Source organism: Balaenoptera physalus (genome assembly GCF_965194825.1).
Source record: "Balaenoptera physalus genome assembly, chromosome: 4".
NCBI lineage: Eukaryota > Metazoa > Chordata > Mammalia > Artiodactyla > Balaenopteridae > Balaenoptera > Balaenoptera physalus.
In genome coordinates this window covers 136,170,937-136,190,655 of record NC_138891.1, presented here as the reverse complement: position 1 = coordinate 136,190,655, position 19,719 = coordinate 136,170,937, and the positions used below count along the sequence as shown (strand labels likewise).

General features: G+C 43.3%; 1 pseudogene across 1 annotated transcript; it reads right to left on the bottom strand.

Moving 5' to 3' along the window:
* Window positions 1-14,174: 14,174 nt before the first annotated feature.
* On the bottom strand, window positions 14,175-19,320 carry LOC309659779 (ubiquitin-conjugating enzyme E2 G1 pseudogene; annotated as a pseudogene). The gene has a single exon. The product of its transcript is annotated as a ubiquitin-conjugating enzyme E2 G1 pseudogene (transcript).
* Between the last annotated feature and the right edge of the window lie 399 nt (window positions 19,321-19,719).

Genomic DNA, 19,719 nt, shown 5'->3' with positions numbered 1-19,719 from the left:
TGACGGGCTTGTCTGAGCAATTCTACCAGCCAGGAGGGAACGGAAACCCACTACTTAGGAGTAAGCAGGAACTGAGCCTGATCTGTTTGATAAAGGGGTGGGGGGGCTAGGTGTTTAGCTGGGGGACCTTATCCACAGGAACAGAGTGGGGAGGGAAACTTGCTGTTGGGCCATAAGAGGGCCACCAATTTCACCAGATGTCAAGACCACATGATCTCGAGTCTCATTTTATGTCTTACACCACATGGTCACATCTATTGTCAGGAAGTGGTTGAGTCAAAATTTCAACCTGTATTAATCTGACTCCAGAGCTGTGGTTCTGACCACCTCACTGCTCATCCCTCTTGCCCTGTGAACCGTGGCAGCCAGTGTGCAAAGACGGCCCCCAAGGAGCCACACCCGCCGGCATCAGTGCCCTGGTGACGTCTGCTCCCACACTGAGTCTGCATCGCCGCTAAGACTTGACTAAACCAACAGAACATGCTGAAAGTGACACTGTGCCTGCTCTGATCCTAAGAGGGCTTGGCAACCTCTGCTTCTGCCCTCTTGGTAGCCAGCTGCTGTGTAAGAAGTCCAACTACCTCTTGTGGAGAGAGGCCACACGAAGAGACCCTAGAGGGTAAGACCCCTCCGTGGAGACAAAGGCCACAGGGAGGAGCACCAAGATGGCAGAGACATCATCTTGGAATGTTCTAGCAAAATAGAGCCCTCAGAGACTGTACTGCTAGCCAACCTCATGGTTGAGAGAATACAGTGGTGGTTGTTTTAAGTCACTAAGTTTTGGGGTGATTTTTTTACTCCTACATAATTAAAATTCCAGTTTATATCTTCTCTTAGCTAACTTTATATCAGTACCATTAGCGAAGCATAAATACTTCAAACCAGTGCTGTAGTAAGGAATACGACCTAATTCTCTCTGGGTGAGAAGAACACTTGGGTGAATATACTCATATATCAATAAAAAAGGGTGAAGAAGGACCTCTAGCTGTATTGCATTTTTCATCATATATATTCACTTCTATGGATATTTTTATAAAGGTGTCCAGCGACTGCTTGCTTACTCTTTGCATATTTCCCATGTTTTAAAAAATATATTCTGTCCTAACGTTTGATTATTCTGAAGCCTTTCAAGAGAGAGTTATCTCATAGATGTCCTTCCAGAAAACACCAAATCATGAGTTAAACCGATTAGCTAACCTAGACCTGAGGCGATGTGTTAGGCCTGTGATTCTAGATGGTGCTGTCGTTGTGCAGTCCCTGGTCTAAAAACATTCTAAAAGCCAGAGTAAGTGTCTCTAAATTTTTTCAGATGCTAAAGCTGCTGGTCATCAGTGGTCCTCTCACCTCTTACATGGTTTGCGATGCAGTTTTAAGGCCAAGCATTGTATTAAACTGAATAGGACCTGCTCACAGTTTCCTCTCATCACCGACTCAGGTCCTCTCATGGGCAAGGGAGAGCCTGGGATACGTCACCCCTGCCCCATCATTTAATCCCCCCAAGAAAGATATTCGAGGCTGACCCGCTGATGTGTGTTTATGTCTCGCACCATCAGAGATGTGCTTTCCTTCTTTCAGAAAGAAGTCTTGACATGCTTATGTGGATCAGGCCCTTGTTCCCTGCACACGTTTCCACCCAGCCCTCTCTCAGGAACTCCAGAATTGCCTATCCGGCAGGGCTCATTGATTTCCCATCTGCACTTCCAGATCTCATCCCTGTCTACCAGGCTGTGACTCAAGCTAGGGCCATGGAAGGCAGCCTCTGTCTCTTTATCCCCGACTTCAGTCACTTCTGCAAGTCCCGATCCCTCTCTGTTCTATCTTTAGGATGTGCCCCCTGTGTTGCCACCCCATCAGACCCTCACCCTTTCTCACTTTATTATAGGCAAAGCCTCGCCCATCCATTCTCCACACAACAAACAGCTCAAGTGAGCTTTCTTTTTTTTTTTTAAATTTATTTATTTATTTTTGGCTGTGTTGGGTCTTCGTTGCTGTGCGAGGGCTTTCTCTAGTTGCCTCAAGTGGGGGCCACTCTTCATCGCGGTGCGCGGTCCTCTCACTATCGCGGCCTCTCTTGTTGCGGAGCACGGGCTCCAGATGCGCAGGCTCAGTAGTTGTGGCGCACGGGCTTAGTTGCTCTGCGGCATGTGGGATCTTCCCAGACCAGGGCTCGAACCCGTGTCCCCTGCATTGGCAGGCGGATTCTCAACCACTGCGCCACCAGGGAAGCCCTCGAGTGAGCTTTCTAACACGTATGTCTGATCTTCATACCTCCTTCATCTTCATCCTAAAGTCCAAACTCAGTCTCCTAAGGTGCATCCATTTACACTGGGAATTCTTTCTCACCTCCCGCAGAGACAGCAAGCACAGTGGGCATCTGCGCTTCTCTGGACGTGCGTGCCATACTTCCACCTCTGTCTTCACCTGCGATGCCTTTCTCTGACTTTCCAGCTTCTAGTTGTTCTCAGGGAACTTCTCAGGCATCATGTCCTTTGGGATGACTTGCCTGCCGCTTGCCTGTCCCATCAAATGGAACTGTGTGTCCCTGGGACTTGTCTGGTGTTCCAGTGGTTAAGACTCCGAGCTCCCACTGCAGGGGTGGAGCATGGGTTTGATCCCTGGTCGGGGAACTACATGTCCCTGCTCCGGCTCCTGCAGACCCACTGAGCTCCCAGCACAGCTCTCACCCCACTGATCGAGACCCCGGTGGTTGGCCTCCCTTCCAACCCCCAGCCAGTTCGCCAGCTCTTTTGATTTATTTGTCTCTGGTTTCTCAGCACCTAGCAGAGGCTTGGAATGAAATCATCACTCAATAGCTATTCGTTGAATGAATTGCTTACAACCCAGCTCGAACCCTTTTTCTTTAACTCTGTATGGATGTAGTTCCCTCAAGCACTATTGAGTGGGCCGTGTCTGTGTGGGAGGCTAGAACCTAAGGCAGGTAATGCACACGAATATTTCACCGGGGTGTTTTCTGGGTGCAGACTCTGTGTACCAACATGGAAACGCGGGCCTGCCTTTCCCCAGATGCATCCGAGAGAGGCTGGTTCTTATCTCCACGCCCCCAGCTGTGTTCACACTGTGATCTGCCCGATCTATCCAACCAGCGGAGTTAAGCTAAAGCAAGAAATCACTGAGTGATGAGAAAACATTTCAAAGATATGATTAGTCTAGACACCTAGCAGTTCTCTGAAAGGTTGTCCCCTTGGGATCTGCAGGGCCCACCTTAAGGAGCTGGGACAGAAGGGACATTCCTGAGTTTTTGACCTGGACCTGCAATATGGAACCACTGCAGCCACATAATGCTTTTATTTATTTTTTTAAGAAGAAAATATTTATGTATTTATTTTAAATAGATAAGGGTTTATTTGTTCACATATACGCAGAAGCCCAAAGACTGGCAGATCAGATCTGGCACAGTGGCTCAAAAATCAACAGGGGACCCAAACACCTTCCCATTTTGCTTGTCGCAAGGCAGTCTCTAGCGTGTCTGCTCTTGTACTGTCTTCCACATGAAGAGCATGAGTTTGGAGCCTTAGTTTGATTATGATGTTTATTTCAATTTTTAATAAATTGAATACGTAGCATCACATATATGGAATTCAGCTGACGTGGCTATCTTTGTTTCTTATAAAGTAAGGCACAGTCCTTCGGTCCTAGGTAAGTAATGTACTCTTAATATACTAAAACTCAGGAGAAGTACGACCTTCTGCATCACCATTTGATGGGTAGGAATAGTAGTTGTAAAACTTGGTTGCTGAATTGAGGTGTTCTTTTGTAAGCACCAAAATGGTAGCATAGGGAAAGAGTACAGGTTGGGGGGTGGGATATGCATTAAGAATCTTGTTATTGTTGCTGTCTAAATAGAATGGAATAAACAGGTTTTGAAGACTTGTATGTATAAAGATAAAAAACAATGCAGCCACAGAATTCTGAATGCACAATAGTGATTCATTCCCGAGGAATTCCCTGTTGGGTCTGAAAACAAAATGATCTCCGAATGTGAGGCGTTTAACATACAAGTGCTATACAACTCAACTGACAAAGACTGTATGTTGAAATTACTTTTAAACAATGTTCCATAAAAAAAAAAAAATACTGCCGTTAAAAAGTTTTTGTTTTTGATTTTTCCCAGAAACTTCTGTCTTGTCTCACTAAGCTCAACACACAGGAATTTTTACCAACTTCGAGGTGGACGCTAGGTGTCTTGGGGGTGGGAGTGACTAGGAGACAGCCCAAACCAATGTGTTTTCAGGGGTGTAGTCTGGCCTCTTTTGAGCTGGAGTAACCAGTGGGAGTCTTTGCATGCACTTTATTTCACTTTTTCTCAGACAAGAGGGGAGAAGGAGAAATCTACAAGATGATAGTCAGTGGTACTCAGGACACATTGACAAAGCGAGTACAGAGGAACCAGCACATTCCCAGCTCCTAGGGATTGCAGTGTGGATTAGAGGACATGTTTGCACCCTGATGTCAACTGGTCCTGCTCGGGTCTCTAAGACCTGGGTGAGTTCAAACCCCAACTCCATAGCTTAGGAAGCCCTGAGCCTTGTACGGTGCCTGCTGCTTCCCACCTCACTCCCTCCCCACCTGCCTCTGCCTCTACTGGGACCCACACCTCCCAGGTCACAAAGTGTGCCTCAGTCACCAGCTGCCACAAGAAATCAAAAGGACAGAAAGAAGGTCTTTGATTTTGTTTGTTTGTTTTAAACGTCTTTATTGAGATATAATTCACAGACATACAATTCACCCATTTAATGTGTACAATTCAATGGTTTTTGATATATTCACAGATATGGGCAACCATCACCACAGTCAATTTTAGAACATTTTCATCACCTCAGAAAGAAACCCCAAACCCTTTATTATCACCTCCCTTATCTCCTCATCCTTCCCCTGCCCCCGCCCCCAGCCCAGCCCTAAGCAACCAGCCATCTACTTCCTGTTTCTATAGATTTCCCTATTCAGGGACTTCATACAGACAGAATCATATAATATGTGATCTTTTGTGACTGGCTTCTTTCACTTAGCATAACATTTATTAGGTTCATCCACATTGTAACATGTATCAGTACTCCATTCCTTTTTATGGTTGAATAATATTTCATTGTATAGATATACAGCATTCTGTGTATCCATTCATCAGTTGATGGACATTTGGGCTGTTTCCATTTTTTGGCTTTTATGAATAATGCTGCTACAAACGTTCATGTGCAGTTTCTATGTGGACAAATGAAGTTTTGTTTCCCTTGGGTAGATACCAAGAGTAGAATGGCTGGGTCATACGGTAACTCTATGTTTAAGCATTTGAGAAACTGCCTTTCTGGTTTCCAAAGCAGTTGAACCCTTTTATACACCCACCGGGAGTGTATGAAGGTTCTGATTTCTCCACATCCTTGCCAAAACTTATTGTTTATTGTTATCTGATTTTTTCATGCTGGTCATCCTAGTGGCAGAAGTGACATCTCATCGTGGTGTGTGTTTGCATTTCCCTGATGACTAGTGATGTTGAGCATCTTTTCCTCTACTTAATTGGCCATTCATTTTGATTTGAGAGAAGGGGGTCTCATCTTGCAGAACATTCTACCATCTCCCTCTCCCTCTCCCTATTCCTCACCCTGTATCCTCCTGAATCCCACCCACCCACAAACGCTCACCTAGGTCCAAACTACATAGGGTGGCTTCCTCTTCCTCTGAAGGCCCTGCGCCAGTCAACACAAGGTCCAGGGCTCAGGGTCTGTCACCTGTGGGCTCACCTGATAAAGGCTGGACTTCTGACACCAGCTGCTTAGATGAAAATTTCTCTATCTTGTTGCATCTGTGTAACTGGAATATGGGAGGGGCTTACTAGGAAATAACTCTTGGTATTTACATGTGTTTGAATGTGTGTGTTTCCTGCTTTGGAGTGTTACAAATTCACAAGGTGAAGAGCTACTCCAAAATTTCAGAGTGAAGGAAAGAGTTTGGTGGCATATATTGAAATTCTGGACCCTCAAAGAGCTCACTTTTTGTAAGGATGTACTTCCCTTAAAGTAAAGCACGTGGTTTTCTAAAGAAGGAGACTTTGGAAGATGAGAACCTCACCCATGCCTGACAGTAGCCATGGTGAGATTGTATGGAAAACTCAGAAATTCTAGAGCCACCTTTCTTAAGGCAAACTGCCTGGCTTAATAAGGAGTATTGTGACCTCTGATCATGTGGTCATCTGACCAGCCTTGGCTGAGTTCCAGTCTCAGGCCAGTGCCCTTAACAACTCTTTGCACTTCACTTGTCTCGGTAGAGAATAATCGACAGTATGTCCTCAATGTACTCTTGTTGATTGATGGAGGGACCAAGTCATCGGGTGGGGTCAGGTGAGTGAGTACAGGGGACGGGGTTGGGTGGGGCATGGGTTTTCCTCATTGTCGCACAATGTGAGCTCCACCCAGGTAGCCACTAGGGATTATCAGGAGTGACCAACAACAAAACTCTATGGTAATTCTACACCTGTATGAAGGACAGGACATGCCCTGAAATGAAAAGGCCAATCTGAGTTTTGGTCTCTATTCCTGGTTGGTTCAAAGAGATGAGAAACTAACAAGCTGGGTGACTTTGTCAAATAGGCAAACCACCCTCAGACTAGTTTCTGCACCTGAATTCATTCATTCATTCATCTCTGAACAGTTACTGAGTACCTGCTAGGTGCCCAATACAGGGCAAAATGATGGAGCTAGAGATGAGTCAAAATCCTTATAATCCAGACAGGATGAAACCCAGCAGGACCCTGTGGGACCCTCCCGAGTACAAAAGCCTTTCTGTGTCCCCCATTTCTTGTGTGTAGGAAAATGGTTTCAGCCTCTTAGACCTTCCCTGAGTTCCAAAGGGCAGATTCAAACAGTCACTAATTAGAGGAATGAGGCAATGCAGAAACAAAGGAAAAGCAGTCAAGAAACAGTAGTGCAGGGATGGGGCAGGGTCCTGGTTCCTCCTGGCGGATATACATGGCAATATGCCTCTGAGTTCTTCTATTGGAACCAAGGCCTCCACCCATGAGGACCCCAGACTGGTTGGAAACAGAAGGCTGAACACCAGCCTGTTACCTCACCACCAGCCAATCAGAGGAAAGTCACATACACTGCAGCCCACCCCCAAATTTTGCCATTAAAAACTCTTCCCCCCAGATCATTGGGGACTTTGGGCTTTTTTAACATGAGCTGCCTGTTCTCCTTGCTTGGACTTCCAATAAACTTTTCTCTGCTCCAAACTCTGATGTTTTGGTTTGTTTGGCCTCACTGTGCATCGGACACACAAACTTGGGTTCGTCAACAAGGACTGAATGCAAGAGGAAGGATTGGGCCATTCGACCTAAGGGGACCCAGGAAAGGTTCCTTCAGCAACGTGATGCTAATGTTGACTCTTGGCAGACAGGAAGGACTCTGCCACATGGATCAAAAAAGGAAAGGTGCTTTAGATGGTTGGCACAAAAGCAAACTCATAGAAATGGAGTGCTAATCTCGTCTGTCCCCAGTTCCCAGGGCATCAACATTCCCACTCTTACCGAGGTATGGGACTTCCAGGTCCACACCCACTGGTTGGTGATAACACCAAGTTCAAAGCCCACCTTGGGATCTAGTGCTCCCCAAGGCTTACAGAGGTTCCAGATTATTATTGAGCTCACTCCTCCTGGAGTCCAGAGTGTAGCTGAGGTGTACCTTGACTGGAGAGTAACAGATGCTGCCCATGATTAGCTTGCAGAAGTCATGGACACTCCGACTGCAGAGTGGGGGCCTGCAGGGATGAGGTCATAGTTCAGGGGTGGGTTCTCTGTCTGGGCTTGATCCTGGAGCACTAGCATGGAGCCCATGGACCTAGAGCTTTCTTCTGTGTACCCACCCGTACGGTCCCAGGCTCTAATGGCTCTTTAAGACTCCCCTGTTCTCACCAACCACCCCTCTTGGACCCAAAGACTGTAACCCTTCTCATCCACCTCCACCTGGCCCTCGGGGTCCTGAAACCTATTTTGCAGGCCCTGTAACCTGCAAGATCTCATGATCTCATCTTCTTTCTCAGACAGTTAAGTATCAACCTCTAGGACAATAACAAGAGTGGAGTCCAGGAGATGGGCATTTCCTCCCAGACCAGTGGGGGCCTGTCCACACTTCCATGCTAAGAAAACCCTTTCCCATTCCCAGTAGAGCTGTGAGCAGCAGTCCTCAAGTTCTACCTGGGAAGTTGCTCTCATCTTCTCCTGAAGCAGGCGACTTCTGCGTTTAAGAATGTGGGGGACCTTTTTCCATTGCTTTTTCTTTGGGCAGTAACTTACTATAGCGGGTAACCCTGACTTGCCTGGTCCTACTCTCTGCTGTGATATGTATATGAGTTCCTGATCCCCCTTCCATGAGATTTGGGATGGCCTCCACTGGTCAGCTCATGTGTGCTTATTGGGCAATCCAACTTCCATGGCAGTGCAGCTCCTACCTGGCATTAACACATGCTTATCCCACTTCGCTAGAGCAGGAGATAGCAGTGGCAGACCAGAACCAGTCCTGTAGCTTTGGGTCGAGGGTGCCTGAGTCTGGAGTGATGCCCCCAAAGTCTCACCTCCCTCCTCCACTCCCAAGCAGAATTTGGCAGGCAACACCTAATGTTAAGAAAAATTAAAATTCTCATGCCTTTGTCAAAGCAGGAAGTTACAACTTGGAGCCAGAGAGACAGGGAGTCAGGGTACCATCCTCCTTGATGTTCACATTTCAGAGACACGGCTCCAAGGCCCCCAAGAAAGACGTCTCTGGGGAGTCAAACTGGTAAAGGGTTATTAGGTTTTTTTGAAAGGCTTACGCACATCTCAAAGAGACAGAGAAAGGATTGTAAAGGAAACACCCTAAGAAAGGGAGGGAGGGAGTTCTCTTTCCCTTTTGGCACCAGGGAAAATCTTTTCTTTCCATTTGTAGTTACCCTTACACTGCCTAGGGAAAAAGGAGCAGGCGAAGATCTGCTGAGGGGCCGAGCTGCCTGGGAGGATGGTCCCCCAAGCGGAAGCGCCCCTGTAGTCCAGGAGGACTGGCCCTCCTTTTCCTGTTCGCTGGCTGCTTCACTTCTCGGGCCACTGGTCAGTCCGGGGGCTGCTGTCTATCGAGGTCTCACAAGCACCCTCCCAGATCCGGGTTCCCACATTTCCCTTCCTCATCCCCATCCCCATTTCTCTGTCTGAAACCTGCTGTATGCTTCTTGGAGTGACCTTGGAAACACAAAAGTCTTTCTTCTTTTTGAGCCACTGGAATATGCAAATAGTTCAAGAAGGTGTCACCAGGTCTTGGGGAAGTGAACTAAAACTCTGGATACCCGGGAACCTCCCCAGATTGATTAAATCAGAACCACTGGGCAGATTTAGTTTTTGGTTTTTTAAAAATATTTATTTATTTGGCTGTGCCGGGTCTTAGTTGCAGCATGCGGGATCTAGTTCCCTGACCAGGGATCGAACCCAGGCCTCCTGCATTGGGAGTGCAGAGTCTTAACCACTGGACCAGGAGGGAAGTCCCAACTGGACAGGTTTTAAAGCTCCCAAATCTTTAAAGGATTCTAAAATGTAGCCAAGGTTGAAAACTGCTGGCAGGGGCAGAACGTGGAGGGATCTTTTGTGTATTATTAGGGAGTCCAGACTGGAGCCTTTTGAGAAAGGGAAGACCTTTGAATTTTCGTAGGGAGAAGGATAGTACTGATAGATTGGGGATTTTGAAAGATGCTCTGGCATCCATGTGAAGGGTGCACAGGAGAGGAACAAGCCCAGGGGACCAGGCAGGAGACTGCTGGGTGATCCAGATGAGAGCCTGGGCTGGAGTGAAGGCAGCAGGACAAAGAAGAAGAACCTCAAGGTCGTCCTTTCCCTGTCTCTCTGCTCTTAGGTTTCCGCAGCCTCTAAGTCAGTTTCCAGAAGAACAGGAGTTAGTGTTCACATCTAGAAGTGAGGCAAATGTCCCCTCATGAAGGGGCAGAAACATCTGCTTATGTCATCCATCAAATTCAAGTGTAAGGTAATTCTAACAGAGCAATGCTAAGGGAGAGAGATTCTGGATAATTTTATCTGTTCCCAATTGTACGTGTTTTTGTAACATGGTTACATTACGTAGGTATAGGAAAACCAAATTCATGATAGTGAAAAGCATCATTAAACAATTTCTTCTCGTGGTTAACATTCTTGTGGCAGATTTGAAGTTCCTGGGATGGAATGCTGGAGATTAAACCCGGGACTGCTGTCTTCAGTTTTCTTTGCCTTGTTTCTAACAGTCTGTGAAGGAGGATGACCAGTTTCCCAATCTACTTGACAGTAGAATTCCCTAAAATGGAATAATAGAGCCTTTAGTGTGGGGCTTAAGTCCTGGGAGGGGGCTGAGGTTCACGGAAATATCAGGTGTGATCTAATCAGCCAGTATTTCTTCCCAGTAGGGGGCAGTGTTTGCTGCTCAGTCCTCCACAATGATGTAAGGTGCCACCTGCAGGGACTGACTGGTATCTTCTCTTCCTAATTAATCCTGTTAGGTCCTGTTTCCAACCATTGCCACAGGAAAATGTTTCTCCTGTGTGAGAATTCAGCAAGAATGATGGTTGCATCTCTTTTTCATCTGGAAAACCTCGATCTACTTTTGCATTTTCCTCTTATCAGACATTTCAGCAACCCTTGCCAGTTAACCACTCCCTCCTTCTGGAGACGCTTTATTTTCCTGACTCCCAGGATGGTGTTTTTCCTTGCTCTTCCTCCTACCTCTTGCTGTTCCCTCTTAGTCTCCTCTTCTGCTTTACTCTCCGGAGAGACTGAATATACAAATGGACAATAGTCAGATCATACACATAAAGAGAACTCTGACCCACAATCAGCAGCAAACTGTCCAGGAAACCAACCCCTTGACTACAGTGACCAGCCCAGGAAGCCAGCCTGCTGTCAGTCCGACGTGTAGGCAGCTAGACTGCCATCTCCAGCAACGATACAGGAAGTTCATCAATAACTTCTGCAACAACTGACCCCAAATGGCCAGGACTTAATAACTGACAGCTTTCCAATTTTTGTCCCCGCTTCCAACTTAAGGCCAACAGAGAAAGCCAAATATGCACCCTAAGCATTCACATGGGATGCCCCGCTCTAATTACCCCACCTCCAGCTTCCCCAGGCCCACAGCCTCAAATCAGGGACACTGAAGCCATCCCTTTCTTCCACTACGAGGTTTTCCCGCTCTTCTGCCTGCCTTTGAGTCTCTGCCAAAATGCAAGTGATGGTGGCCAACTCCCTCGCTGCAGAAAGCTCTGGAATAGCCTTTGTTTTTCTCATTTGGTTCCACACTCCTCTGTGAAGCTCGAATCCCTGGAGTGTCTCCAGACTTGAACCTCAGACCTCTCTTCCCTAGCTACCCTTTCTCCATGGGGGGGGTCTCATCACGTCCCCTGGCATGAAGTACCATCGGTATACGGATGACAACCAAGTGTATATCTCTTGCCTGATTCCTCTCTGAGCTCCAAATTCAATATACAAGCGCCCACTTCTAGACTTGGACTTTGAAAGGCATCCCAAATTTCCCATGTTCAAAAGACAAACTTCCTAAATTTCTCTCTCATCTTTACCATCTCATTTCATGACACCAACCTCCATGCAGCCACTCAAACTTTGCTGTCAACCCTAGCTGACGTCCTAGATGCCTCTTCTCATCTGTTGGAGTCCTGGGCTCTGCCACATTATTCAGAGCCATTCAGTGACTTCTGACAGCTCAGCCTCAAAACGTTTCTCTCTATTTGTCTGTTGTTCTCCCCTCCCCCACTCCTCTGCTACCAGCCGAGTTCAGACCCCATCATATCTCACATGGTCCGTGCTACAGAGTGAATGAACAAGCAGCTGGGTTGCTTTCTCATCGACCTCCAATATCTGACTGTTCCCAGTGGTTCTAAAGAGACTTGTCAGCAGATGTAATTTATCTTCCAGGAAAATTTGAGATTACATTTCATGAAAGATTTGTTATTAACAAGGGGGTGGTGAAATGTAAAGGTAATTAATCTTGAGTTAGGCTCTTCATAAAAAAAAAGCCCAAAGTTTCCATATTGCAAAAGATTTATGCATCCATTCATCCTCAGAAACACTGAGGCCAAGTATTGATCACAAAATACTTATTAATTCTCCTAGGTTGTTATTGTTCTATATGGTGTTGGTTGCATGTTCTTATACAACTTTCTCTCTCTCTCTCTCTGTATATGTATGTACAAATATATGCAAGTGTACTAGGAAAAAGAATAGAGGTTAAAATCATGATTACCCACGTAGCTGAACCCAGCTATATCACAACTTTACATCTTGCAACATGTATTCCAGATATTTCATATTTATAAAACATTATAAAGACCCTCCACACCCCACTCCTTCATTCTATTTCCATTCTTCCCTCTGCAGAGGCAACTGCTATCATGAGTTTACTATTTTTTGTTTGTTTTTGTACTTAGACTAAATTTTATAAGTCTGTAAGTAAGATATAGTTTGTTTTACTGATGTTATGTTTTTTAAATTGGTATATTTTAGGTATTATTTGGCAAATTACTTTTAAAATTCAACATTGTTTTTTACGTTTACCCATGTGGAAACATAGTCTGATTCATTCTTCATGCATCCTTGTTTTCTTTCCATCACTGAGGTTTATTGAGTTGTACAGAAAAGTAGACAAATAATGAGCATCAGCTCAATCAATATTCATAAAGTGAACATATCCATGTGACCACAAACTGGATTAAGATATTGAATATTAATTACACCCCAGAAGCCCTCACATGACATCACCTGGCCATCATCTGCTCCACTTCCCCAGAGAAAACATCTTTCTAACTTCTCACACCATAGTTGCCAGTTTAAGAACTCTGTATGGAAGGAATCAGAGTTTGTAGATTTGTGTCTGACGTCTTTTGCTCAACTTTATATTCGAGAGATTCATCTATGTTTTTTGTATAGAGGTACTTTGTTCATTTAAAATTTTCCCTTTAACAGACTTTACTTTTAGAACCATTGTAGACTGTCAGAAAAATTGGGAAGATAGTACAGAGAGTTCCTATATACCTCATCCAGTTTCCCCTATTACTAAGCTCTTACGTTAGTATGGTACATACTAATGTAACCAATATCGATACCTTATTATCAAAAGTTCATAATTCATTTCGATTTTCTTAATCTTTACCTAATGCTCTTTTTTTCTGTTCCAGGATCCCACATGACATTAGTTGTCAGGCCTCTTTAGGCTCCTGGTGGCTGTAGCAGCTTCTCAGACTTTCCCTCTTTTGGTGCCCTTGAGAGTTTCTATAAGGTCTGGTCAGGTATTTTGTACGGTGCCCCAATATTGGGATTTGCCTGGTGTTTTTCTCATGATAAGACTGGGGTTTGGGTTTGTGGGAGCCAGATCACAAAGGTGAAGTGCTATTTTCATGACACCACAGAAAGCATATGTACTGCCAACATTATTGATGACTGCTGATGGTGGCCTTAGTCACCTGCCTGAGGTAGCGTTTGTCTGGTTTATCCCCTGTAAAGTGACTCCTTTTCTCTCCCTTTCTATGTTGTACAGTTTGGAAGGAGGTCATTCTGCACAGCCCTCACTTACAGAGTGAGGAGTTTTACTCCCTCTCCTTGGAGGCAGAGTATCTACATAAATTCCTTGGAATTCTTCTGTATGGGAGATTTGTCTCTTCTTCCTCATTTACTAATTTATTCAATCATTTATTTACATCAGTATGGACTTGTAGATATTTACTTTATTTCCTGGGTTATAATCCTTTGACCCCTGGAACTCTTTCAATGGGCTACTGTGGTCCTTTGTCCTTTGACATACCGGTCGATGTTTTATTTTGTTTTGTGTTGAGCTCTTCCTCACTTTCAGGGACTACCAAGTTATCCAGGCTCATCTTGTATATGTCCTGCCTAGTCTTAGAATCAGCCATTTCTCCAAGGAGCCCTGGTTCATCTTATTGGAGAACGGTGTTAGAAACCAAAATTTGGGTACTAAGCCATGCTTGTTGATACTGGGGTGTCATTTCTTGTTAGACTTCTCCGATGACAGAGCAAAAAATATATGCGTACTAAGTGGTGTACATAGAGTGTAACTATAAACCCTTGTGTATGTAACCGTCTGTATCTATATTAAGCAAAGCATGAGTTCGTATTGATATCTCAAATCCATTACCACGTGGGTCCTACCCTTGTTTATCCATAAACTCCCATTCTAATACGAGAAACCTGGCTCCACCATCGGCCATACGTTGATGTGATTGTTCCAGTCTAGTATACATATATAGCTGTATCAGAATTGTTAACCAGTACCCAGAGGGAAACAGCTTTATCCACTAGTGTACAGAGCTCATATGCAGTTCCTTTTGCCTTTAGTCTTAGAGATCTCATTCATTTCCAAAGACACTTAGGTCAACACGTCTCCCCACCCCACCTACCCATCCCTTTCAGTGAGGTTGTTTCATGTTTGTAATAGTTAACTTGAGAACTGCAATACTTAACAAGTTAGGGCTTCCCTGGTGGTGCAGTGGTTAAGAATCCGCCTGCCAATGCAGGGGACACGGGTTTGAGCCCTGGTCCGGGTAGATCCCACATGCCGCGGAGCACCTAAGCCTGTGCACCACAACTACTGAGCCTGCGCTCTAGAGCCCGCGAGCCACAACTACTGAAGCCCACACACCTAGAGCCCATGCTCTGCAACAAGAGAAGCCACCGCAATGAGAAGCCCGCGCACCGCAACGAAGAGTAGCCCCCGGTTGCCACAACTAGAGAAAGCCTGCGTGCAGCAACGAACACCCGATGCAGCCAAATATAAAATTAAAAAAAAAAAAAGTTCACTAGTTAACTTCTCTTGTCACAGTCTGCATTCCTTCCTGAGTTCCCCCAACTTCTTAAATGATTTGTAAAAAAATTTGCAGTCATCAAATTTCACTCTTTGTTCTATAGATTTTGACAGATGCATAGTATCTTGTATCCACCATTACTGTAATTTTACTGCCCTAAAAATCCCCTGTGTTATTCATCCTTCCCCCCTTCCTCCTGAACCCTGGAAACCACTGATCACTTTACTGTGTCTACAGTTTTACATTTTCCAGAGTGTCATATAAGTGGAATCATACTATATGTACCCTTTTCATACAGACTTCCTTTACTTGGCAATATGCATTTAAGTTTCCTTCATGTCTTTTCATGGTTTGATAGTCATTCTTTTTATTGCTGAGTAATATTCCATTGTATGGAGGCACCACAGTTGGTTTATTTGTTTGTTTAATCAGTTCCTGATAAAAGTGTGTTAAAATTCCACCCTGTTCATAGATTTGTCTTTTTCTTCTTTTTTTCCCTACAATTTTTGCTTTATAAACTGATGATACATTTAGTACATACAAATATAGAATTTTTATATCTCTCTGATGAATTGAGTCTTGTCATTATGAAATGCTCCTCCTTATCTCTAATATGCTTCTTAGTCTATTTTGTCAGTTATTAGCATACTTATGCCAACTTTATTTTGTTTAGTGTTTGCATGGCATATTGTTTTCTGTTCTTTTGCTTTTAGCATTTCTGTACCCTTATATTTAAAAGGTGTCTCTTATGAAGCACATATAGCAGGCTTTATGTTTTTATCCTGCCTGATAATCCTTGTCTTTTAATTGAAGTATTCTGTCTTTTATATATAATATAATTACTGATGAATCTGGGTTTAAATCTACCATCTAAATAATTATTTTCTGTTAGTTTCACTTGTCAAATGTTCCTTTTCTTTCTTTCCTTTTTTGGATTACTGAAGTTTTTATTTCATATTTCCCCATAATTAATTTATTATCTATGCATTCTTTCATTATTATTTTAGTGACAACACCAGAGAGTACAACATGCTCCCCATAATTAATTTATTATCTATGCATTCTTTCATTATTATTTTAGTGACAACACCAGAGATTACAACATGCTCCTTGAATTATTAAAATCTTTATTTTGCTTTCAATTTTAAAGGATATTTTCACTGGGTATAGAATTCTAGGTTGGCAGTTATTTTCTTTCAGCACTTTGAAAATGTCATTTCTTTTTTTTTGGAGGGGGAGATTCTATCATTCCTTTTGAGAAATAAGACATATATTTTATTGGTGATTCTTTAAGTTATGTATGTTTTTCTTCCCCCATCTCATTTTAAGATGTTCTCTTTGTCTTTTGTTTGCTGCATTTGTATTATGATGTGCCTACAGGTGACTTTCTTTGAAGTAATTCTGCCTGACATTTTTAATATTTCTTTAATCCGTGGCTTGATTTTTTGAAATCAGTTTGGGGAAATTCTCAATCTCTACCTCTCCAAATATTTCTTCTGCTCCATTTACTTTCGTCTCTACTTCTAGGACGCCAGCTGCGCTTGTGTTAGTCCTTTTCCCTCTATTTCTTATACTCCTTTTTTGTACTTTCCATTATTATTTTTTCCTTGTGCTTCACTCTAGATATTTTTAACCTACTTCTTCTAATTCATGAACTCTTTCTTTAGCTGTGTCTAATCTACTACTAAATCTATTCACTGAATTGATATCTTTTTATAGATTCTAGCTTTCTGCTGAAATTGTATTTATTTATGAATTAACTTTGGGAATTTATTTTTTGCTGGAGAAATATTTCATCTAAATATTCAAATTATGTTTCTCAAGTGGCTTTTCATTTAGTTGATCCTTTCTATTTTTCTTTGTTCTCTTTTTTGTTAATTTCTGTTGTTGGCTTAAATTTTAATTTATTCTACTTCCTTTAGTGTATCTCATAGTTGTTTTTTTTGTTTTGTTTTTGCCACGCTGTGCAGCACGCAGGATGCTGATCAGGGATCAAGCCTGTGCCCCAGGTTAATTCCCTGACTAGGGATCAAACCCATGCCCCGCTGGCATTGGGAGCATGGTGTCTTAACCACTGGACCACCAGGGAAGTCCCTCCTCTTTTGCTTTTGAGTTAAGTTTCATTTATTCATATTATTTTTCTTTTTAAAAATGTATTTAATGCTATAAATTTACCTCTAAGAACCACTTTATGAACCCAGAGGTTTTCATATATAGCACTCTCTATGTCATTTAATATCTTATTGTTTCTACTGTATTTACTTCTTCAACCAATGAGTTAAGTAGACATATATTGGTTTTTTGGTTATCAGATATAAGGTTTATTGACTATGTATTTACTATGGATGCATAACTTTTTTAAAAAATAAGAAACAGGATTTATTTTTCTATCAAATCTCTAATCCATGTTCCAGCCAATGCATGGAGTGTAAATCAAGCCCCATGTAGACTCTTGGTAAAAACAATTGTAACTTTCTACAAGGCAAAAAAAAAATCAGCATTTTTTTCTTTCTTTTTAATTGGAAAATAATTATATTTTGGAAGAACTCACTACATAAGGTGACAAAATTCCAAAATCAAATTACATGAAAATATACATCACAATTTCTTTGTACAATAGGTGAGAAAAATCTGCAGTATAGAGAATAGAGGCAAAGAAATATGAAGGGTTGAGGAAAAGGGTATGTGCGTAAACAGCATTTTAAATAGCAAACCCAGAAGTTAAGTAGAAAGCCTGTAGCTGTGCATGATTTATTCATCCAATATTCACATTAGGTAACTGAGGGCAAAAATAAAACCAAATCAGAATTGTTTACTGTTTGGGGTACATTTCAATAATTTTAAATCTGAACTGAATTCAGAACCAACTCTTTTTAGTTCTTGGGGATAATGACTGAATTCAAGAGCTCTCAACAACGAAAACATGTTATTGAACTATCCAATCCAAGAGATGGATGCGAGTAGAATACAAAAGGGACAAAGCACCTAGTGACAACCATTCCTCTGAAGTCATCATTAAAAATCAAGTAGTTGCTTATTGAGTGTTTCAGTATTTGCACTAAATGATTTGAAAACTTCCTGGTAGACAGAAGAGATAAAAGCAAAGGGAAGTGTGTCAAAATGAAGAAGATACAAAGTTTAGTAAGTGAAAAGAGTTTAATGAAGCCTCAATAGTTTAAAGGAAATTAAATGGAAACTTTTAATCCTAGTTGCTTTTTATCTGACATGCTTTAAGGAGTCTTTTAAAACTGGTAAGAAACAATGAATAGGGAAAGAAAACCTGCTAAAATCTTCTTAGAATTTACATGATTCTTATTTTACTACAAGAAAGCATTATTGGGTACAAGGTGTGTCTGTGGATGTACATGAACAGTATATATATTTTCCGGATCATGTTGTGCTATGTACAGGTCTTTACAATTCTTCCTGAAGGTTAAAACAGTTCTTTAGAATTCAAAATGCGTAATCATCTGTAAGTTGACACTTGTTAGACTCTTGTCAGCATTGATACTGACATGTTTTACTGCAGCCCATTTCCAGCCAGTGTTTGCCAAATTGTTACAACAGAAGTCCAGCAATAGGTGGGTGGAGTGCAGGAAAAACAGTGCCACGTTTCTCAATCGGAGACCCTGAAATGAGTGAAGTTACAGCTGTTGAATAAATGTCACTCAAAAGCAGGCTCTTGCTTTTTCTTACACAGCGGGCAACCTTCCTTTTGAATTCTCCATTTCTGTCTTCCCTCCGTTCTTTCGCAGCATCAACATTAGCAGGCGAGTCTCCATTAGGGTCTGGCAGCATAGAAATGACACTAATCATGATGGTTTCCACGGTGTGACTAGGCAGCCAGTGTTCCTCTGCCTTTTCATAGCCATATTTATCTTCCCCGGCTCATGAAGAATAGAAATGCATGCATCACCATTTTTATCAACATTTGGGTGCCAGATTTCTGTAACGAATTTCATTTTAGGAGGCCTAAGGGGATAATCTTTTGGGAAAGTGAGATGAGCCTGAAAAACACCACCTTCATAAAGTGTATCTGGAGGACCAGTAATGACTTTCCATCGATAGAGATCATTGTCATCTATTCAACCTGCTGAAAAGCCTTCCACTGGATTTCTGTTGAGTTCTGCCAGCTGTCTTTGCAGTAGCAGTGCAGACTGCAGCTCCCTCATCCTCCCCGCCAAGGGCCCGGGCTGGCGCCGGGGCTTGCGAAGGACTGGGGACAGGCTCTGGGGCTGCTGGAGCTGGGTGTGCTGAGGAGCCCAGGCCCACACGACGGGAGCACCGAAGCCCGTGGAGCCCGCTCGCTTCTGCTTTCCTCACAGCGCCTCACGCCCGCAAGGGGAGGGTGCCCGTGCCGCTGCGGTGCGCACAGGGCAGCATTTTTTTCTTTTAAAGAATATTCTAGATGTTTTTGTGCAGATGAAAAAGTTCACATATTACATGGGTCTGTGCTCTCTTCGTTTATGTACTCAAATGTTCCCTGCACTAACGCTCCCATCTCCACGACGCCGCACTAACGCTCCCGTCTCCACGTCGCCGCGCTAACGCTCCTGTCTCCATGTCGCTCCATAGTTTGGTAGCCTGGAACCGTGGTATGATTTCACTTTATAATGCCCCAAGAGCAACTGGAAAGTTCTGAATTAAAGTCTTCAGACCTTTTTTGAGTGCCTACTCTTAAATCACCGGGAAGTGATTCTGCTGGTTCTGAGAAACATAGACGGTGCTGGGAGAGGAGTTTTCCTCTGAAGTGGCAGGAGGATGTTTTCTAGGAGTCAAGGGAACCAATTTCTCCTCTGCTTAGACTACTTTTGGTAGGTGTGGCTCTCAGGCCCTGGGAATGGATGCTGTGCTCTCTTCTGACAGGTGCTGCCATGG